This window comes from Triturus cristatus, chromosome 9 (genome assembly GCF_964204655.1).
Source record: "Triturus cristatus chromosome 9, aTriCri1.1, whole genome shotgun sequence".
Taxonomy (NCBI): Eukaryota; Metazoa; Chordata; class Amphibia; order Caudata; family Salamandridae; genus Triturus; species Triturus cristatus.
The window spans coordinates 450,835,954-450,856,298 of record NC_140592.1 but is presented as its reverse complement, the minus strand read 5'-3'; the positions used below and the strand labels follow the sequence as shown (position 1 = coordinate 450,856,298).

Below are 20,345 nucleotides of genomic sequence, written 5' to 3'. Positions count from 1 at the left end.
CATTACTTATGCTTTCTGCACCTTCGTCTAGGCGATTTTAAGCCTGAAGGATGCAGCGCACTGCATGGGTAATTTACATCAGTGAATGAGAATGCCTTTTGTAAATGGACGGAGCAGTGCCCGCGTTACCCTTACTATGACGTCTGACAATCCCGGCTGGGTTAAAGTGCAGTAACGAGCAGACATGTTTGGTTATTGAAGACTGGAGCAGAGTTCCCGTCGCCGTATACCCCTGCTCACTGAGTGCCGCTCGATTCCTCATTTTCTTATTGTGCCACGTTTCATTTGCACTATCATGGAGTGTCAGTTACACAGGTTGCAAGCTGCCAAGGCAGACCACACTGTTCAACCTTGCACATTTATGTTCACCGGCCCACCTCATAGCCCTCTCTCCCCAGAAAACATGGCTTGTTCACTTTATAGGTCAAGCCTGGTCACTGATAGATTTTAATATTATATGGGGATACAGGGCAGGAATCAGAAATCTAAAGCCGCCACAGGCTTTTGCCAGCTGTCTGTACCCTCCTCCACAAACAGCTGCTGCCCAGCTACTGCCAGAAGACTAAGTTACTTACTGTTTATTATCGCCTTCAAACATCTGCTTTCTGGGAGATAAACAGAACTTTGAGAGCTACGAGGTAGACTAACCTCTCCAACCAACTCGGTGTTCTGCCTACACTCCATGATAGGCATATCAATGTAACCAGATCTCTTTTTTTTTTTTTCCACTTTTTTTTTTTTACTCTTTATTATTGAGGATTCATGTTACATTATAGCAATACAATATGAATACAATTTTGACTAGATAAGAAAACTGAATGAGATAAGCAAATTACAAAAATAGCAAAACAATATGAATAAAGCAAGAACAAGGCATGTAGAAGTCGGTTGACGAATTACATTTCTAGTGTCTAATTGAAATTGGAGGTTGTAAATCATAGAATGATGTGGCGTCGATATTGATATTGAAATTGAGATGCGTATAATAAAACAAAATACCAGCTCTCAACAGTCCCAATTTTTCTTTGTTTTCATAGGCTGTTGTTCAATACTCTTGCAGTTGGAAACAGTATGTTATAGTGAAGTTGACTTTAAACAAGGCACTTATCTTTTTGTCTGAGTGTTAAAAAGCCTTGTTTTTGTTGCAGCTTTCTCTTCGCTCCCCTCCTAGTAGTTATTTTAAGCTTTCAAATTGTATTTACTATGAATTAATGATGACACTGTTATGTTTAAGCTAATTTATATGTATGTTTATTTAGTTGTTTTGGCTGCCATCGTGTTGCACTTTCTCCTCTTCAGAGGATTTGAGACACTGTAAGCAGATGGAATTTCGGAAAATAAATGTCATAGATTATAAAATGCAACAGGGCAGTAAATTGCCTGTGAACCGTGCACCATCTCAGCATCAGCACAGCACCACCTCCACATCAGTGCATCACTACCAGCGCAGCCCCACCTCAGCATCAGCGCTGCATCACCACAGCACAGTACCAACTCAGCGTCACTCAGCACCACCTGAGCACCAGCACAGCACCACCACCTCAGCATGACTCAGCACCACCTCAGCATCAGCACAGCACCACTTTAGCCCCAATAAATCAGCACAGCACCCCTTCAGCATCAGTGCAACACTACTGCGCCACCACTTCATCATCAGCACCTCATCAGCATCATTCAGCTCCACAACAGCACCACCTGTGCATTGCTCAGCAGGAGCTGGGGCAAAGTCACCGAAGACCAGCTAACAACCACCCTCACCCAGAGCCCACCCGCCGACCCCACCAACGCCGCCCGCAAACTCAGACAGTGGATCAACTACTGCGCCAACACCCTCGCCCCGCTCAAGAAACCCTCCAACAACCACACTAGCAAGAAAGCCATCTGGTTCACTGAAGACCTCCAGGCCTCCAAGCAAACTTGCCGAAAGCTAGAGAATAACTGGCTCCGTGAACGAACACCAGACACCTACGCAGCCCACAAGGTCGCCACCCGCAGACACCATCACCTCATCAGATCCACCAAAAGGGCCTCCTTCAAAGACCGCCTAGACAACAATGCACAAAACAGCAAAGAGCTCTTAAACATTGTGAAGGAACTCTCCAACCGCAGCGACATCCCACCTTCGCAAGACCTGTGTGATTCGCTGGCCATCTTCTTCCATCGCCAGATCGCAGACATCCACGACAGCTCCAACGCCACGAGTTTAACATCTATATGGCACCACTCGCCCACGTCGCCCGATTGCACGACCTCAACATCATCTCTTACGCCGATGACACCCAGCTGATCCTCTCCCTCACCAAGGACCCCCATACCGACAAAACCAACCTCCACGAAGGAATGAAGGCCGTCGCCAAATGGATGAGGAACAGCCGACTGAAGCTGAACTCGGACAAGACGTAGGTCCTCATCCTCGGATCCACCCCTTCGGCCTGGGACAACTCCTGTTGGCTGACCGCACTGGGAACAGCTCCAACACCGACCGACCACGCACGCAACCTAGGGGTCATTCTCGACTCCACCCTCTCCATGACTAAGCAGGTCAACGCCGTCTCTTCCTCCTGCTTTAACACCCTCCGCAAGATCTACATGTGGATCCCCACCGAAACGAGAAGAACGGTCACCCAGGCCCTAGTCAGCAGCAGGTTGGACTACGGAAACGCCCTCTACGCAGGAGCCTCGGCCAAACTCCTGAAACGGCTTCAACGCATCCAGAATGCCTCTGGATGGCTGATCCTCGACATCCCTCGCTGTAGCCACATCACACCCCACCTGAGAGACCTGCACTGGCTCCCCATCAACAAGAGGGTAACCTTCAAGCTCCTCACCCACGCACACAAGGCACCCCACTACACCGGACCAGCGTACCTCAACAGACTCAGCTTCTACACCCCCACTTGCCAGCTCCGCTCCGCCGACCTCGCCCTCGCCACAGTCCCCCGCATCCGAAGAGCGACCGCCGGCAGCAGATCGTTCTCCCACCTCGCCGCCAAGACCTGGAACACCCTCCCCACCCACCTACAGCAGACCTGCTGACCTTCAGAAGACTCCTCAAGACCTGGCTCTTCAAGCATTCTCCTCCCCCCACCGCCTTGAGACCCTCACGGGTAAGTAGTGCGCTTTACAAATGCTATGATTGATTGATTGATTGACCTGAGCACCACCACAACACCAGTACAGTACGACCTCAGAATCACTCAGTCCCAGCGCAACACCAGCTCAGCATCGCTCAGCACAGCACCACTTTACCACCACTGCATCAGAACACCTCAGCACCAGTGCATCAATGCAGCACTACCTCAGCGCCAGTCAGCGTCACCCAGCACCACTTCAGCAGCACCAACTAAGCGTCACTCAGCAGCACCTGAGCACTACCATAACACCGGCACAGCACCACCTCAGCCCAGCACCAGCATAGCATCTCCTCAGCATCACTCAACACCACCACAGGAACTACCTCAGTTATCAGCACAGCACCACCTCCGCATCAGTGCTCCACCACCAGCACAGCCTCACCACAGCATCAGCGCAGCACCACCTCAGCATCAATGCAGCACCACTTCAGCATTAGTGCAGTACCACCTCAGCACCACCTGAGCACAGCATCACTCAAGCACCACCTCAGTATCACTCAGCACCATCTCACTATCACTCAGCACCACCTGAACACAACTTCAGCACCACGTCAGTATAACTCAGCATCACCTGAGCACCACCACCGTACCACCTCAGCATCAGCACCACCTCCAGTACCAGCGTAGCACCACCACCGCAGCACCACCTAAAACATCAGCACAGCGCCATCTCAGCATCAGCACAGCACCACCTCCACATCAGTGCACCACTACCACCAGCTCAGCACTAACATAGCACTGCTGCAGCACATCAGCGCAGCACCACCACCTTAGTATTACTCGGCATCACGTCCACACCAGCACACCACCACCTCCGCATCACTCCAGTCTGCCCTCGGAATCTGGCATTTGTTGGTTTTCCCCTAGTGACCGTCCGCTGCTCCTGTTGTAGTTCAGGTATTATTTTCCAACCTCCACCTTACCATTGTTAATGTCCTTCCCCCATAACAAAAAATATATAACAAACAAGCATTAGAACAGCAGGAAGAAGTTGCCAACATAGCAAGGACAGAAAAACTAGAAGACATTGTATATGTTTTTTTTCTCTTTTTTTTTATACGGTCGTTCAGTTGTACATATGCTTACTTGGTTATATATAAGGTAACAAAAATGCTTAGAATACTTTATTATAACTTTTCCACATTTTATTTCTATAAAAGGAGGAGGTGTGTAGTGTTCTGTTCTTAGTTTCACGTGCAGTAAGTAGTGTTTTGTTTTGTTTGTTCCACTTGGTGCTACTCAGTTAATGCTCCAATTGATGTTCATGCTTTCTTTTGATTAAGGCATCTGTTATTCCAACGCTCTTTGCTGTTGTGGGCGGAAGTCTTGGTTGATGGGGACCATTTATGAAAGTAAACACGCCAGCCTTACCTTTTGTTGCCTCCGTGTTCACTTCAAAAATATTTTTTAAGTGTTCTAGAGCAGCCCAAATAATCCCTGATAATCAAAGTAAACAGAGCTTTGTTAGCAATAAATACAGAAAAATCCCTATTAAAGTATCGCATCTCCGCCCTTCCTCAATCTTAAAACATGGGCAAAGGGAAAGTATTTTTCTCTGGGAAAGGTGGCAACCCCTGAGCAGTGGGATTACTCTTGTAACTGTGGTGCTGAAGAGAAGAATGTCGCACTCCACTCACCGACTGAAAGGCTGGGCAGAAGCAAATCACACTCACCGTCCTAAGTCCTCGCGGCACCACGAGTCCAACAGGAGCACCACTACACAAGTGACACATTACCCCACGGAGCTCTGAAAGCACAAGAGTTTCCTAGGTTCTCAAAACTGGCGCACGCGCACTAGATACTCCTACGTGATTGGCGCCCTAGCATCCCATCCTGTACGTCACTGTTAACGCCCCACCCAGCCACAAGGCGACTCGATTGTCACAGGAGTGTACGGGTCGAGTGGTTCTCGTCAGCGCAAGCCCTGTAACCTACACCGGTCCCGTCCACGGGAGTCTTCAGCTTTCGACAACGATTTACTGATCCGGACACTCGGCAGATACATCAAGTGACGTGTCAGGGAGCGTCAAAGGACGGAAAGCAGGAAGTGCACCAGGTAAATTCTGCCCGAGAGGTGTGGGGCATGCCGCCGCAGTAGGGTAGGAGCCCGGTGTACTCGACCGGCCGCCTTGACGCACTGAGTTCCGGGGCTAGCTGCATCACCAGCCAGGGTAAGGTGCACTGGGCTCTGCGCAGGTGAGCTGAGCAGAGCAATACTGGTATAACTGCGAGGACACCGAGGCTACTCTATCTGCATGTATTTTTGACAGCCCTTGAGCGAAGACTTGGCTTAATTTCACTTTACGATTCCTGCGGTTCCTGGTGATTTCACGACTAGTGTGAGCAGGGAGTAACGCGGCGCTCGCTCACCGTCTCGACGCTCCCTCGCACCCACTGCAACGGGACACCAGCTCTACATTCTTGATTTGCGGGCATTTGAGCCCGACAGAGTGATTTGGTGTATTCGGGCCAAAGCGGGTAAGAATTATTATAATCTTGCGGCGGATCGTTTTTCTGCTATTTTTTTTTTCTGCTATTTTTCATTATTGTCATATTGGATGCAGGAGACGAGCACGGCGTGAGTAGATATAATACATTTAAGGAGACCAGCTTGTGTTTTGTGAGCTTATACTGCCAACTTGGCGTTCTCACTACTTCGTAACCGCAAGATCAAAGGGCGAATAAAGTATAAATTGTGCTAGATCACAGTTCTGGCCTTCGACACTGCTGTATTGTATTGCAATTGCATTTATATAGTGCTTACTACCCCTGACAAGGCGTCAAAGTGCTTTTTCGGCGAGTAGCAACGCTAGTGCGGATCCCATAAAGGATTAGTGTTGAATTAGTATATTGAAATATGAAAGTAATTTGATTGGTGGATATGTTAATCAGTTATATTGGATTTAGAAGGATAGCAGAGGGATAGAAGAGGGGAAAAGGTTTGCATTTATATAGAGCTTGTTACCCCTGATGGGGTGTTGAAGCTCTTTTTGGCAAGTAGCATGCTAGTCTGGAACCCATAAAAGATTAGTGGTGAGTTAGTATAGTGAAATATGAAAGTAATTTGAGTGGTGGATATTAGTCAGTTATTTGGATTGGGAAGGATCATGGAGGGATAGAAGAGGGGAAAAGGTTTGCATTTATATAGAGCTTGTTACCCCTGATGGGGTTTTGAAGCTTTTTTTTTTGGCAAGTAGCATGGTAGTCTGGAACCCATAAAGGATTAGTGGTGAGTTAGTATAGTGAAATATGAAAGTAATTGGAGTGGTGGATATGTTAGTCAGTTATTTGGATTGAGAAGCTTAGCGAAGGGATAGAAGAGGGAAAAGCGCTTGTTACCCCTGATGAGGTGTTGACGCGCTGTTGTATGTTACCCGTTCTGTATATTTTTTATATTGTGTGCTAAACATGTTGGGCTTCCTTCTTGTTTGAAACCAGAGCCAATTCACATGCATGCCATATTATGTAAGTGATTGTGTTTTAACAGTATATAAATACTGCTATCAAAATCTAGAGTGCATTTGTGTTGATGTGTTCGTTGGGATCATGCATATTAAAAATGTCAATGTATGGTTAGAAAATGACATCTATAAGTTCTGGTAGCCTTGTTTCTAGTAAATTATTGCACATGCAATACTTGTATTCATACATTATGATCCGATGGGCCCATCACAAGATTTGCTGATATGGAGAAACATGAGGCGCTATGTTGAGTAGTACATTTCACTAGATATTGAACATTTCATTATTGGTCCCTGCAATAATTTTCTGTTTTATTTGATTTTACTATGTATCTTTTTCCACCGATGAAAAATCAGTAATTCATGGTATTGCTTTGTGATCTGTTGTAAATCACGGTCTTGAGGTCTGGGGTTGCTTGTGTTGCCTGTATAGGTGGCCTGTCCTCGCAGTTGGGGCTAGAATACTCATTTTGGAGCAGAAGCAGGGCTGATTCACATATAGCCTCTATCTAGTGTGACTTTGAGGCCAAAAATGATGGACTGAGATGCAGGGCACTGTAATTAACAGTGACTGAGATTAATTCAAGTGTTACACCAATCACCTTTTTGTTTCCTCATCACAGTGTTCTAAATGCAATCGGTATACCCAGACGTGGGTCCTAGGCAAACTGTGCTATTGGAATTGAGCTATGTCTCACTGATAATTCCAGTGTGGGATTGCTTGTATACCTGTCTGGAGGGGACCCTACCAGGTAGTTTGAGCTGATTTTTATATTGAAACATAACCAATAAGGCTAGCATACTGGGCACAAAAACGATGAACTGGGATGCAACCCTAAATAAATACCAGTGGAAGAGAATGTTTCAAGTTTTCCATCTATTATCTTTTTGTTTCCTGGATTGAGATTATTCCAATGAATTGTATATCCACATATCACTGATTTCTCTCCTCACCTCGTGTCATGTGAAGATATATAATGTTTAAATCCATGGAGTATTATATTTAGTGCATTGGTTTACTGGTTAGAAGAATCTAGGAGTTAAATATATGGCGTTATTTCAGTAGTCTGCACGTTTCGTTTTTTTTGTTGCTTAATGCAAAAATGTTATCAATTTTAATAGTAGACAGTTGTACTTCAAAATGTTTTTACAGTACCTCATCAGGAGGTATGTCACCCTCATTCAATAGCAATTCGTATGTACCTTTTGCATTTCCTCTACATGTTTACTTATTTAGTCCTCTCTACTGCAGCTTTCTTATCTTGGCATATAGTTTGATGTTCACCGCCTACCTCCATGTCATGGTGTACCACTCAGTTTTATATACATTTTAGCTGATTCCTATGTACTGCACTCTGAGTGTGCTTTAGGTAAATACCTGGTTCCTAGACATGCATGCTGTTTTACTTGGGGAAGCCAAAGACACAGACATAATTTCCTTTTATCCCAAAGCAATGGTTGTAGTTGTAAATCAATAGATTGTTGTTTATTTTGCGAAACCTTAGGCGAGGGTGTGTTTTTGTTTATTTTTAAGCAACGTTGTCATTGGTGTGCTTTTAAAATTGGACATGTGGGTGCAGTTGCACTTTTGAAACCCTGGGTGTTCCTTGTGGCGATTATGAAACTGAAGACGCAATTAATGTACATCTTCTCAAACCGAAGATATTGTTGCTGCAGCCCTGGCAACCATTGTGTCAAGGTGATTTTCAATATGTTTGTACTGTTGGCCAAGCACCTACCAAGTCTGGCACCTTGAACCCTATTGCCTTGCACCAAGGTAGGACCCAAGAACCAATATATTTTTTTCCATATACGATTGCACATCTTGCCACCCCCTGGCCTAGATGTCACTGCTTTAGCCAGTCATTGCTTTCTAGGCAATTCCAAAGCTGCAGGCATTGCAATCGTGTGGTTCCTTGTTGTGTGACAACATCAGCAGGTCACTGCTTTTTAGCCAAATGTATTTTGCATTCTGGACTTGAATTTCGTTTGTTCTATTCTTAGTGGGGGCCATATATCCCATCATACAAAATGAAGTTGGCTCCAACGTATGGTTCTTCTAAGTAAGGCTATAAGACCCTGAAGCCATGTTCCACAAAAGCACAGAATTTAAAATAATACATGTGAAAAGCTGACTACTCAACCCTCTCCGTGCCCACTTTTCTTTAGGAGGGCCCATAACTGTCCGGCAACCTAAGGTTTGGACACCTTGATGCCACTACGCTTGAGTTGTCGTTGGGGGGCTGTGAAGTGTGTCAGGGTTTTAGAAAACATGAATAGGGATTTTCCTGAGTTTAGAAGGTAGATGCACTGCCACAAATGTATTTTGCAAATAAATATCTCACAATGGCAGTGTTTCATCTTCTCTCCCCCAGTCTTCTCCCCCTTGTAGTTTGACATTTGCATGTGTATTTGGTTAATTTATTATTATTATTCACCAGTGTTGGTTTTTGTCATTTGACTTTATTCTTTGGGGGGGGGGGGGGGGTGGAAGATTGCGACACATGCAAGGACCCAAAAATAATAGTCTTTATAAAAATAGTTTTTGTTTTGCCAAGTTATTCACTTAACGTTTGAGAGGCCTTTTTTTTTCTTCAATGTCCCTACCACTGAGTATTTGTTTGTGTCTTCTCCAAGGAAATCCACTCATGTCTGAGTGACCACTTGAGGGTTCAAACACATAGACACTTGTTAATGTTTCTGTTTACATTTCGGGATTTTTTTTCATGCCACTACAGAGACACATCTTTTTCACCATGTTAACCTTTCCTTAAATCAAAAGTAGTTAAATCCTCTCCTGAAGACCTCCCCCGACCCCCTCCCTAAAAAAAGCTGTGAGGTGGGCAGTAGTAGAGGTGCTTCATGCCAAATAAACAAATTCACTCAGACAACCGTGGGTGCTACTTGTAGTTCCCAAAGGTATCCACTTTAAAGTTGCATTTTTTTACTTTATAAACGCATACTACGCACAGTTCATATTTGCACTGTTATTCTGGGAATCCGTTTTTTAGCTTCATCTGCAGCCAGTGCTTTCCTTGCCCCGTGTCCTGCATAAGCCCCATTTTGGCTGCAGGCAGGAGGGTTTGTCAGGCAGACTGAGCTGAGAATTTTCACATGCAGTAACTCCGTGTCAAAATGCATTATCATCTGCCACATTATCGTACAAGGAAAATCGGCGATTTGAAAAATGGGCAGTTGGATCAATTGTTCACGACATGTGCCGGGACTAATTCGGTGTGGCTTGTGTTACATTTCCCATTGCTTTCAGAATGAAGCATATGCACATGTGACATATGCGGTGCTAGGGACTACAGCCCCCTCTGTGGAAAGTATCCAAGTAACTGTCCGGGGCCCCTGCCAGTAAAACAAATGTCTTTTCCACGTTTATCAGCTATTTTTAGTCGGCGAAGACCACAGCGCTGTATGTTTTAGAAGCAGCTTTCCTCGAAGAACAGGTGCCGTTTGTTAATGGAGTACAACACGAACACTGGCATTTTTATTTACAGGAAAATGTTTACCTATTTTTGCACAATTAACCTCTGTTTTCCCACAACTTTAACGGTTTGCCGTACACGTTCATTATTTTGGGGACTAAAAGCTATCAAGATCCAGTCAGTTTGACTAAAGCCGCGTATACATCTGGCCTTTTACTGCCTTAAAATAATACACGTTGCACTTAAATTGTCAGAACGTATGTCTTTGTGTCTCATTGAACCGAAAATCTATATCAACTAAACGCTTTTTAGTAACACATTTTTCATTGGTAGGGCTTTTTTTTAACCCTCCCAAGGGCGTTTGTGAAAATAGAATTGGCTCTGTGAGAACCCAACTGTGAACAACAAAAGCAGGGCAGACAAAAAATGAGCAAGGAGAAACCTTGGTCCCTTGCCTGGAGGTGCTGGCTGCATGTCTGAGGAACAGCTGCAGTCTGAATAATGGGGGCTCAGCCGCATAAGCTAGCTGCAGGATTTATAGTATTAGAGCACAGAGCAGTCAGATGCAGACTTAATAACCCCCTTTGTCTCCGCTGACAGATAAGTGCACGTTAAACTTTGAAAACAAAGAACTTTGACTCCTGCAAGTTCAACAGCAGCAAACACAGAATGTGCACGTTTTAACGTTGTCAATGTTTCCTTCAGTGGTCTGCCGCCAAAATGGATTCCAGTGTTTTATCCAGATTGTTTACATTGGGAATAAAAGCGTGTTCAGCGGTTGAAAAACCACCCTGTCCACGACGGAAAAGTCTAGCTTCATTTGGTTGTAATTGAGATATCTGTGTCAGTCAGACTTGTACGTCTCTACCAGCTCTCATTGTTTGTGATCTGAGGTGGAGCTGTGCAAAACAGCCAGCAGCAGGTCACTAAATTCAGGTCCAAGACCTGTCTCAGCACTCCCTCGTACATGAAATTACGAGATTTAAAAATGTGCCAAAGATAGGCCTCCTAGTAAATACATTTTTTGAGAAGGATGCATATGTGGTAAAGAATGCTGCAGTTTTTCTTCTGCCTTTTACTACAAACTGATATTTTTGTATTTTTTTCGCCAGGCACATGGCCTGCTCCAATTTGGTCTAAGCTTGAAAACAACCAAGCATGAACATTATTTGAGTAGTTGATGTAAGTCATGTGTGGGGTGGTCGCGCTCACCGGTTTTCTGCCTCTCTTTCAAACCTACCCTCACAAGCCTTTTTTTGGCCCAGAATCTAGTGCTGTTATTACATTTCGAAACGTCTTTCAGTGTCCCGTTTGTGAGTCGCAGGAAGGAAGTGTCATCCCTGCAGGGCAACTATTACCAGCTATTGCCGTGATCCCGACGGCGAACAATGCACATGACTCAAAAGATCCATTTACAAAGCCAGTTAAAGTCGAGCTTTTGAAGTAGACACGGCGCTTTCAGTATCAGTTACACGAGGGTTTCATGCCCGTCAATTCCCTAGCAAACCGCACGCCCCTGGTCTGTGTTTTCTTCTTCATTGTTTGCTAACACAAACGCATAACTGTTTTCCACATCGTGACCCCTGATGGTCCAATTGTAGAAATGATTTTTGCTTATTTTATTGATAAGACGAAGAAACGTAGACTCCGACTTGAGAGCCATAGCAGCTGAACGCCTGTAATGTAGCAGGTATAAGACTTGTCTGTCTGCCCTTTCGTCCACTTCAATCGATGAGAATGTAAACCTATTCATCAGCTTTCGATGAACCGACGCTGTACACGAAGAGCATGCTCTAAGGGCAACAGTGCGTAGTTCAAACAGTTAAGATAGGCGCAATATTAGTTACGCCGGCGAAATTCGCGATGTTTATGAAATGTCACATTGGCCAGTTTTGAGTGTTTTTTTTCTTCTTTTTTTGCGTAGAATGATTGCCACGTACAGACGGATTCACCCAAAATGTCTTGACGAAACAGTCTTGTGCTGGTATCTTTCTAGAGCAACCTTGCCTTTAAAAAAAGGAATGTAAGATGCTGGCTTACCACATTGTGCTGTGCAAGTTTAATGTCTCGGTTTCGCACACCCTTGGTTGAGTAGATGGGAGCACGCTGTATTGGCGAGGTTGCATGTTTAATCTACTAGCTAATACTTTGCGAGTTTGTAAAATGTCCCACACTTTAATTTGATTTGCTGCTGATTTAATGCAAATGTTATTGTTGGCATGGGAATCTCCCCTTCATTGGTATATAGGCATATCTCCCTGCCCTCCGTGCCCAACTGAATGTGAACCTAGTATCCTGAATTTAATTATAGCCCCACTGTCACACTAATCTAGCATGGTTGTGGAGGCTAGTGCAGTGCTTGAAAAAGCGCAGTCCAGGGCCTGTCCCGTGACCTGGAGGGGTACACCAAGCGTGCCCTCATAATTGACAGTGGACTACTGTGCCTGTCCTTTAATAATCACGTGGCAGTGAGTGTATCATGTTATGTCCATCTTCAGTGTGACCAGACTTATTAGGTTTTTCCTATAAATACCCATTGTGAACATACAGTGGGGTTGCAGACAGCCCGTTGCTTAGCTTCGTCACACGCCTTTCCTTGCTTCTTAACCGTAGCCTTATTTGTTTTTATGCTACTTTTTAGCATCTCATACACCTTCACCATGCTGGACATGTTCCACCATCCCCGTCATGCAACTTTGCCATCTGTTTTGAGAAGTAAAGTCCTACACGTTTTTGTGTACAACAACTAGCCCCCTTCAGTAATCAAAAGTACATCGCACCCCTAAACTCCTTTTGTAACCCTGATTAATTTCACTACTCCTATGCCTCAACTAGAAATGTCCTTATCTTCTTTGTTGTAAAGTCACCATTATTGTTGCTCACTAAGGATGCAGTATATCGGTCCTTGATGAACACACCCCACAGCTCTCTTTGTCTCTTGACATAATTAACCATGGGGTCTTCCTCTCAGCTGCTTGTGAATGTCGCTGGGTTTTGGAAGTTTGTTCCACTCATTTCAGGAGAACAGTTTCCAGGTACTGTGCATGGGTGGATTTGTTTAGTCTCCCATAAATGAGCTACTTCAATGACTCTGCATGTATGTGGTGTTTTTCTGACTTGCGTTATGAGTAGTGTGATTGGTATTGGTGTATGTTAGATGTGTATGTGTCCGTGTGCTTTGTGGATAGTGTACTCTGAGGACACCGCTATTGCAACACACCTTAGAGGCTACCCTCAATGTTGTTGCCTTTGTGAAATTGACATGTCGCATTCCCCCTGCACATCTTGCAGCCAGTCTGGAAAGGATTAGTGAATCCACATAAACTTCCTGCAAGATCGGGCTCCTGTTGGAGAACAAAAAATTCCACAAAAGATTCAACCTTCTGCGGAGCTCTACCTGAAGAGCTGCCAACCGATAAGCTACCCATTCTGCGGTGATTACACTGTATCTTACTCAGCACAATTCTCAAGGCTATAGGTGGACTTCTCAGTTTTTACAGCGCGGTCCACTATCTGTACACCATAAAGAGCAAATTCAGTAAGTCTGAACTTTTGTCCTGGAGTCCTAATGTTCTTAAAAAATGTTTGTGCCAGGAAAATGTGCCATTTGTTTGGCTACAACCTTTGCTATAACCTCTCTGAACCACTAGGAACTCGCTGACTAGGACCAGATCTTTGTATTTGTCTGGTCCTAGTGAGAGGCTGTGCAGTTTTGTGTCGGGGGGGGGGAACCTCTGACATTGAATAGTACTTCTGAACTTCGTTTTGCTTACAAGATTGAGACAGACCTAGTTTTCGGGCAGATTAACAGCTGCCTGGGTTCTAACCCACCGAGCTACCCCTGAGAAACTGGTGCATAATAACGAATAACATGTAGCAGATTTGATAAATTTTTAGCATTCTGCAAAAACTTCTGTTATTGAGAACCACTGCTCAAATTAAATAACTGAGAGGCTGTATTTCTAGAGTTTGTAGAGGGCTGTCAATCGCCTGGCCTTAGTGTAACATTGTTCCTTAGTTCAAAAGTTATTTTCATTGGACAGCTTTGGTGCATAAGCAGTAAAAAATGATTGTCTAGGTCCTTCTGTTTTTTTGTGTTCATTTTAAGCCTTCAACTTTAGCTGCATGCAACTAAAGACCTATCATCAAAATGTACACATCTGACTATACAGTGTCACAAAGCATCTGAGTTACCTACTATCACCTTCAGGGGTATGCCTTTATTGCTCGTAGTAACTATGAGCAATTCCCCTTGCTGGACCAATTCCCATCCGGCTTCCGTCGGGGACATACCACAGAATCTGCTCTAACTCACATTATTGACAATGCTCTACAAATGCTAGATTCAAATGATTCATGCCTTCTGGTCCTCCTTGACCTATTGTCAGCTTTTGATACGGTCAAACATGATACCCGTCTTAAGCTACTGGAGCATAGTATGGGACTATCAGGGACAGTGCTAAATTGGTTCTCCTCATTCCTTCACAAGAGAACACAAAGACTTAAGGTGAATCAGGCTATGTCAAATCCCGCTCCGCTCACTCTGGGGGGTCCCACAGGAGTCCACGCTCTCACCCACCCTTTCTCAACTTGTTCATTGAGTGTCTAACTGAAATCTTGAAATTGTCCAACATTCATTACCACATGTATGCTGATGACACCCAATTGTACATGAAAGTCTCCTCCCCGGAGGACATAAGGTCCCGCAATTCCACTCTTCAGGAAACACAAAGCTGGTGGACTCTCAATCAATTGAAACTAAACGCTCTCAAAACAGAATTTCTCCTTATCGCCCCAGCCAGTCACTCCCCAGACATCGAAGAATGGATGCATCAGCTCACAGCTCTCAACTGCACTCCAAACATCATTGATTCCGTGAGGTCTCTGGAAATAATGCTAGACAAACATCTGAACATGCAAAAGCACATCAGTGCTCTCACCAAAGGTGCGAACCTCCAACTGAGAGTCTTGAAAATAAAACCATTCCTACCCCATAATGACTTCAAAAATGCGGTGCAAGCCCTAGTGATTTCTAAACTGGATTATGGTATTGCTACCTTCTGCGGTCTTCCTAGAGTGAAGACTGCACCACTTAGGGCTTCTCTCAACTCTGCTACAAGGCTCATTACATGCTCCAAATGCTATCATCACAGCACACCTGAGTTGAAATCTCTTAAATGGCTCCGGTATGAAGCAAGGATTCATCTGAAAATTGCATGCATGACTCATAAAGCTTTACACTTCAACACCCCAATCTTGCACAAAAACTTGAGCTTTCTGGGGGCTCTCGTTCCTCTAGAGGCTCTAGCACCTTACTGCTCAAGCCACTGAAATTCCATAAAAAGAATACTTGCAGTCGAGCATTTTTGGGTATTGCTCCAAGAATTTGGAATGCCTTGCCACCTGAAATAAGACTTAATAACTGCACATCTTTCATCAAAAAGGAAGTCAGAGTTACTGATGAAGACATTTTTGGGCTAGCTCCCTATCACCTTAAGATGCATTGGCTTTCTTTTGTGTCCTTTAAATCTGTTATGTTTATTCTGTTATGTTTGTTTTGTTTTCTGATTGTGTTCCAGCTGAACTGCCAAGATGTAAAGCGCTCTGTTACCTATATGTGGTCTTTTTGCACTTTATAAAACTCTTTAAATAAACTATCCTTTAAGAGTCAAGAATATGAAATGAGCAACTTGGTTATCTAACTGGAAGGCGATTGTACCTGAGGTCCCGGGAAACATGTGGTAAAGGATTGTCAAATACAAGTACTACCCATGCTGACTTAGCCAGGACCTAAAGAAAAGGCATCAGGCATACCACAATTGTCTTAACCATTTTAGAAACTTTGCAACCACTGATGACCTTGACCTGATCTAGTTATCCATTCCATGTTATGCTGACGACAAGCAGATTTTTATTCTTGTTTTGTATTGGGGATCAGATATCTCCTGCAGGGGAAAATTTGAACAGTGGCATGCTATTGAGGTGAAATGGTGCCACTAAGGAGATTAGCACATCAAGATATCTAGAAGTCTCTTATTTTGGAAACGGTGCTGCACGGTGAGGAGAACCACCAACCTCCCCAAAATCAAGGCCTGAGCCAACAAAATGCAATAACACTCCCCAGAACACGTTAAATATGTGTAGCACTTATGCGTTTCGTAGTGCAAAAATATCAGCACATTATGTACACAGTAAACAAGATTGTTTTCTTCTTTTGTCTTTTATTTCGTAGATCTTCAGACAGCCGTCACGTGTTTTGTCGCATACAGGGTGAGGTATACCGTGACTTTTTCAAGGATATTTCTTTTCTGTGGTAAACTTCAATTTGTGGTGATATTTCCAACCGACAAAGGGTGTCTGTCTTTAGCGGCGTCCTTCAATGTGGTAACTGTACCATACTCTGCATCACACAAGTGGCGGCATCCTGGGCAACGAATTTCAGCCTTAGTCTTTTTTAACTGGACGCATCAGGATCCCTGGATGTACAGTTACCACATTTAAGGACGCCGCCAAAGACAGACACTCTTTGTGGGTATGCAGAGTAAGACTGTGTGTGTGCGGAGTTTGGAGAGAGCTCATTTGTATATTGGGAGCCAGTGGAACTCTTTGAGGGTTTTGAGAGTGCAGGGTGAGAGGTTGAGCATGAGCCTGGCCTGCAGAGATTTTTTATGGTTCTTCTGGTCAGTTCAGCGTTGATTCCAGCATGGAGTGCATTGCCTTATTTCAGCTTGCTGGTAATGAGGGCTTGGGTAACGGTTCTGCGAGTGTTGGTGGGGAATCATTTGAAGATCTTCTTGAGTGTATGTAAGCAGTAGATGGATACTGCATTCACTTGGCCGGCCATGGTGAGTTGTTTGTCAGTTACTATTCCGAGGTTCTTTGCGTAGGCTGCCCGAATGGAAGTGGGTCCGAGTTCAGCAGGCCACCAGATTGTATCCCAGAGTGAGGTGTCTTTACAAAGATTACTGCTTCCATCTTATCAGTGTTGAGCTGAAGGCAATTTGGTTTTTCTCCGTCTGGTGAATTTGGCCATGCAGGCCGAGAAATTGGTCTGACTGTTTGAGCATTGTCGTAGAGGGAAAGTATGAGCTGAGTGTCATGAGATAGGTTATGATATTGAATTCGTGGGCGTGGATGATGCTGGTGAGTGGAGTCATGTTCGATGTTGAACGCAGTAGTGCTAAGGGTGGATCCACGTGGATCTCTGCAGATAAGATTGACGGCGTTCAAGGTGAGGGGGGCAGACTGACTGACTGGGTGAGGCCTGTTAGGTAGGAACAAATCCAGCGAAGCGTGGAGCCTTGGATGTCGGCTTTGTGCAGTCATTGGGTAAAGGAACACAGTTGAGATAGTTGCAGGCTGAACGGCATTCTCAAACTCCAATGTGCTCTCTGCCTTGATGGTACTTGAATGCTTCAAACTTGGATTTAGAGCATTGTAGCAGTAAGCAGCAGTTGTGAGCCCTGTGATACTATTTATGATTATTTACAGGAGCTAATGTTATTTGAAGGGACGGGCCTTGAATTTTTTTCTGTATTCCACAAGAGTGTAAGACATTAAGTTGATAGGTATAGTGTTCCTGAGGTGATAATTTATTGAGCCAGAATACAAAGTTTCTATTTCTGGTGGACTTGTACATTTTGGAACTAGTGTTGACGGTGAGGTGGGCTTGGATGGGGAGCTGATGTAGTTCCTTCAGTCATGGATTGATGAGGTCATACTTCTTCAAACCTTTGAGATGCAACATGTAGGGAGCTTTTCTTGGGTGCCATTATGTCGAGCTGTTAAGCTGTACCAATGTACAGCTTAACAGCCCGACATATTGGCATTTCATCAGACTTCAAGACAATACAGGCCGTGCTCCTCTCATCTGGGCTGAGTCAGTACTCAGTCCAGATGAGGGAAGCATGGTCTGTATTGTCTTGAAGTCTGTTTTTGGTAGGATGGGCTTAGTTTATTTTCAGAAGCCAGAACTCACACCCCCTGTCTTGATTTTTTTCTGTGATTTATTATTTGAAGTGAGGTTGTGTTGAAAATTAATCAAAGTGATTTTGTACTGGATATCATTTGAGTGAAGTAGTTTAAGTTCATGTCAGATAGCCAAGCTTGAATTTATTAATGTTTGATTCTGTTTCAGTCCGGAGGAGCTATTTCTTAGTCGAGATCAGGACACATGGATACACAAAGTCTATGTTTTTCTTACATGCCCCACTGCGGTCGATCACTCAGTTATAATGACAGGCTTAATGTCTTCCTAACATGCCTTAAACTATGTTTTCTAGCTCGCAAGGCTCTTCTACTGAAAATTCCTGAATTTTAGAGGGTCTGAAATGCATCCCTAAGTTTTTAACATGCACCACTCCTTTCTGTGTATACAGTATTGTTTGTCCGAGCAATCTGCAGTATATTGGCATCGCGATACACCCTACAAAACGCAGGATTTTGGCGCATGCCAGAGCCATCGAAAGAAATGACGCAACCTATCCTGTAGTCAGGCATTTTGCTCGCTTCCATCAGAGTAACAGAAATCTATTAAAGCTCTACTGTCTTGAACATGTTCCAGCCAAAGAACGTGGAAGAGACAGAGAACTTAGATTGCGAAGACTCAAATCAAGGTTTATAATAGACCTACAAACTAAAGTACCAGTAGGGCTTAACACTGAAGAAGAATTAGCCATACATCTAAGATAGCATATTTTGTCAGTGAGTCTTTGGTCAGATGCTGTCTCCCTCATATTGTTTGACCTTTTCTCTCTCAGAAGTAACTGATTAAATCGATTGAAAGCTGGAATTTTAGCACCAGAATTGCATATATAATTTAGAGATTATGTTAGTTAGGATGAACTAAATTGGGTGTAGTTGAGACCACTGTTGAACTAATGCAACGTCTCATAAATTTATAATCACAACGCTTGAGTCATCGATTAAAAAGTGGTAAACCGATGTAGATGCCCATCCAGGGCGAGACACCTTAGTTTACTTCACTTTATTTTTCTTCACTTTAGTGTATTGAGCAGTACCAGTCTACTTATGATTTCATTAAGCGATTGATAAATTATCATACAAATATATATAGATACTTTTGTCAACGATATATGCCCATTCAGGGCAAGATTGTTCAATAATTTTTTGAGTTGATTCACTGCTCTGGCACAAATGATAATTTTGTAAATATAGGCAGAATGAATTTGTGAATATTGATTTAAATGTGCAATGACAACAGTGACACAACAATGATTTACAAAATATATTGTCTTGATATTCGTGATTGTGACATAACCTTCGTAAAATGGCCGCTATAACTTTTAAATATATGTCCATCGTTTATTTTTGATGTTTAACTCGATCACCCAATTGACCCCGGAAGTACTTCCTTGATGTATGAATTTAAAAATGGCCATGCCCTTCGTTTATGCTACACAGAATAAAAAGGCGCAAAGCCGAAACGCGTCCTGTTTGTATACGGGAATAAAGTTGTGTGTGTGTGTGTCTGTCTGTTCCTGCCTATGGTAAGTTGGATAATTGAAAAGCCAGGTCCTCAGCTTCTTGTGGAATTCAAGGAGAGAGGAGGAGACTCTGATGTGGATTGGGAGGTCTTTCTGTGCTTTCGGCAAGATGCAAGAGAATGATCGAGTTCTGTGTATGTATGGGATGTGTGTGAGTAGGAGCTCTGCAGAGTGGAGGTGGTTAGTGGAAGGATACGTAACAGTTCTGGTAGGTGGGCCCTGAGTTCTGTAGTGCCTTTAATGAGTGTGTGAGAAGTTTGAGCTGAGCACATTTGTGTATTGAAAGCCAGTGTAGCTCCCTGGTGTGATGCGAGTTCTTTATATTTGAGAATGAATCTGACTGCCAAGTTCTGGGTGGTTTATAGTCTTCTAGTGAGTTAGGCATAGATGGTGTTCCCATAGTCCAACTTGCTAGTGACTAGGGCATGAGTGACAGTTTTTCTAGTGTGCTTGGGAGCCACCTGAAGATCTTCCTCAGCATCTTAAGGGTGTGGAAGCAGGATGCAGTGACAACGTAGACTTGTGCTGTCATGCCCATGATTATTTTGAGATTTTTGGAAGGGGTTTTTGGTGTGGGTCGGAGTTCTGTCAGCCACCTGTGGGAGTCCCATGGTGAGAGGTGAAGATCACTACTGTTTTTTCGGTGTTGAGCCCAGTTAGCAGCTTTGATGATGCAGGCAGTGAACTTTTCTTGTGGTGGGGGTCTTGTCCTAGAGGAAGAGTGTGTGTTGTATGTGTTGCATGTCGTCTGCGTAGGAGAGGATGTTGATCTTGTATGTGCGAAGGACATTGGCCAGAGGGACCATGTAT

The 20,345-nt window shown here is 44.0% G+C and overlaps 1 protein-coding gene across 2 annotated transcripts in view; it reads left to right on the top strand.

Moving 5' to 3' along the window:
• The first annotated feature begins 4,994 nt into the window (after positions 1-4,994).
• SIPA1L3 (signal induced proliferation associated 1 like 3) overlaps positions 4,995-20,345 on the top strand; it is a 657,587-nt gene continuing 642,236 nt past the window's right edge. Inside the window, exon 1 of one of the 2 annotated variants that reach the window (XM_085625340.1) lies at positions 4,995-5,612. The gene's annotated coding sequence lies outside the window, so the exon portion shown is untranslated. The remainder of the gene's footprint in view (positions 5,613-20,345) is intronic. The other variant, XM_085625341.1, reaches the window with a different exon arrangement.